The sequence below is a fragment of the Cynara cardunculus genome (genome assembly GCF_001531365.2).
Source record: "Cynara cardunculus var. scolymus isolate 2C chromosome LG 5, CcrdV1, whole genome shotgun sequence".
NCBI classification, from domain to species: domain Eukaryota; kingdom Viridiplantae; phylum Streptophyta; class Magnoliopsida; order Asterales; family Asteraceae; genus Cynara; species Cynara cardunculus.
The window spans coordinates 13,691,890-13,695,273 of NC_037532.1; positions in this window are offsets into that span (position 1 = coordinate 13,691,890).

A 3,384-nucleotide genomic window follows, 5' to 3' on the forward strand; every position below is an offset into this window, starting at 1 on the left:
TAACAATATAAGGATCAAATTAAAGATAATAAATTTTTATATAATTTGTTTAATTCAAAATTTTATTATATTCTAAAATATTTAGATTTAAAAAGATTGGGTTAATACATTTTGCTTTTACATTGAATGTTTGATTTGTTATTGTTGCAATGAATGAATTCCTTATTATACAATGTGACAAAATTGCCCTTATTTTGTATTAAAAGAGGAAAATTCTACTTATCTTTTTAAACGGGATGATCTTATTAAAATTGATCTAATGGTCAGAAATCCTTCCAACATTTTCATGGAAAAGGTTTTTTTTTTTACTAGAAACCCCATACACACACATATATAGGGTGTTCAAATAATAAGGATAAATATTGTAATAAAAAGATTAGGTTAATAAAATGTTCATATGTGAATCATTAAAAAAATATAGCTGAAGATGAATATGTGAACCATTATGAATAATATATAATATCGGCTCACATATGTATATATAAATAGATTTTTTCAATGATTCACATATAAATTTTTTAACCTTGCTTCTAACTTGTGAGTTTCATCGGATCCAATTTATACCACCAAAATAGTTAACAAATAAAATCTAATTTAGTTTTAATAAAAATTCTCTCTCCCCCTTTCATAACTTCTCTTTCATCTCTCCATAATATACACACACAATTAAATATGCAAACAACATAAACATATTGTGAACGATTTTTTAGAAATATTTTTATAATTTGTGAGTACACATTATGAACGTTTTTTTAGAAATACTATTATTTGTGAACATTAAAAAAATATTATTATAGTTTGTGAACACACTCTAAATATATGATGTTTGATAAAGCTTAATTGTGAAGAACAACTAAAGCAACAAAAGTAAATCTAATCCTATCACTTGTGATAGAATGAAAATTTTCAAGGTTGATTTTAATGTGTTCACAATGTGTACATATTTAATTGTGAATGTGTGGGTGTATGTTGTAGGAGAGAGATATATTTATGGAATTTTGATCATCAATATGGAGCTCATGGATCTAACAAACTATGGAATTATCAAATAATTAAGCCCCATATATACACACACACACACATACATACATACATACGTACGTACGTACGTACGTACATACATACATACATACATACATACATACACGTACGTACGTACGTACATACATACGTACATACATACATACATACATACATACATACATACATACATACATACATACATACATACATACATACATACATACATACATACATACATACATACACGCATCTATACCATATTATAAAGGGTTATTCACCAAAATAACCAATTTATACCACCTCCATTAAGAAAATAACCAATTTGAGGAGTGATTGCGAAAATGTACACACGAATCATCCCAGAGGGGCGATCCGTACACTAGGGGGCGAGCCACGTCAGCAAATAGCCCCTAGGAGGCGATCCAGCCATGAAAATTCAAATTTTTTTGCGGTATTTTTAATTAAACTAATACGATATTTAAATTGTATTTTTTTTAACTTTTTTAGAGCTAAATTTCATGGTTAAAGGTTTAAAAATAAACCATGATAATTATGGAGACGCAAAAATTATTTTTATCTATCTGGGGGACGTAAATCAGATATTATATCTGATTTACGAAGTTTGACCGCTATTTCGTCTTTTAGTGTTCTTGATTTGACGATGATTTGACAATTAAGGAGTGTTTTTAATAAAAATGAAACAATACATAACCTGTGTTTTTTAACCTATTTAAGAAAAAAATTCATGGTTTTTTGTTATAAAATAAAACCATGATAATTGTGGCGACGAAAAATATTATTTTTAGCTGATTTTTGGGGGAAAATCATATATTATATCTGATTTACGTAGTTTGACCTTGTTTTTCGTCTTTTCGTGTCTATGACGCCAATTTGACGATGCATTTTGTCTTATTACTTAACGTTTTATATAAATAGGCGATGGTAGGAGGACCATAATTTCACCATCCCCACCGTGAACCGCTCGTTTTCTCTAGAAAAACCAAGCTTGGACCCTACCCACAGACCATCCCGACCAAAAACGACCACCATTCTTCGCTATACCATCATCCACCACCATTTTACAACATCGACCACCTTCCGCCGCCACCGACCACCGTGAACCGCCCCCACCGACCATCTTCCGTCGTCAACGACCACCGTGATTTGCCGCCATCCACCACCTTCCGCCGCCACCGACCACCGTCCGCCGCCATACACCACCGTCCGCCGCCACTATGGAAACACCGGTAAATATCTATCTATCTATATATGTATATATGTACGTATCTAGAATACTTGGTTTTGTATGTATCTATATATATATATGTATCTATCTCTCTATATATATACATAAAAAAATACATACATACATACGTAAAGATACGTAAATATGCGTATGTATGTAAATACGTACTTATATATGCGTACATATATATACATATATATACGTATAAATACGTACACATATATAGAGATATATACGTATATATGTAAAGTTTCAATTTTTGTACCTATATATATGTGTTGTTTTTACGTAATGCATCTATATATATAAATGTTACGCAATTTATTCTCGATTTGTTATCGAAATGTATGTATGTATATATATACGTACATACGTACGTAAAGATATGTAAATATGCATACGTATGTAAATATGTACACATATATTCGTATATATGTAAAGTTTCAATTTTTGTACCTATATATATGTGTTGTTTTTACGTAATGCATCTATATATATAAATGTTACGCAATTTATTCTCGATTTGTTATCGAAATGTATGTATGTATATATATACGTACATACGTACGTAAAGATATGTAAATATGCATACGTATGTAAATATGTACACATATATTCGTATATATGTAAAGTTTCAATTTTTTATACATATATATATATATATATGTGTGTGTGTGTGTGTTGTTTGAAAATACATGTATATATACGTATATATGTACGTACATACATTCGTAAAGATACGTAAATGTGCGTACGTATATAAATACGTACACATATATTCGTATATATGTAAAGTTTCAAATTTTTTATACGTATATATATGTGTGTGTTGTTTGAAAATACATATATATACGTATAAAAATACGTACATACATACGTAAAGATACGTAAATATGCGTACGTATGTAAATACGTACACATATATTCGTATATATGTAAAGTTTCAATTTTTGTACCTATATATATGTGTGTTGTTTTTACGTAATGCATCTATATATATATATACTAGAACCGTACTCGCGCAATGCAGCGAGATACATCGTGATTTTAATATTTTATTTTATTCTTTATCTCAGTCGATGTTATAATATGGCTTTATGTGATTTTGAGAAAGC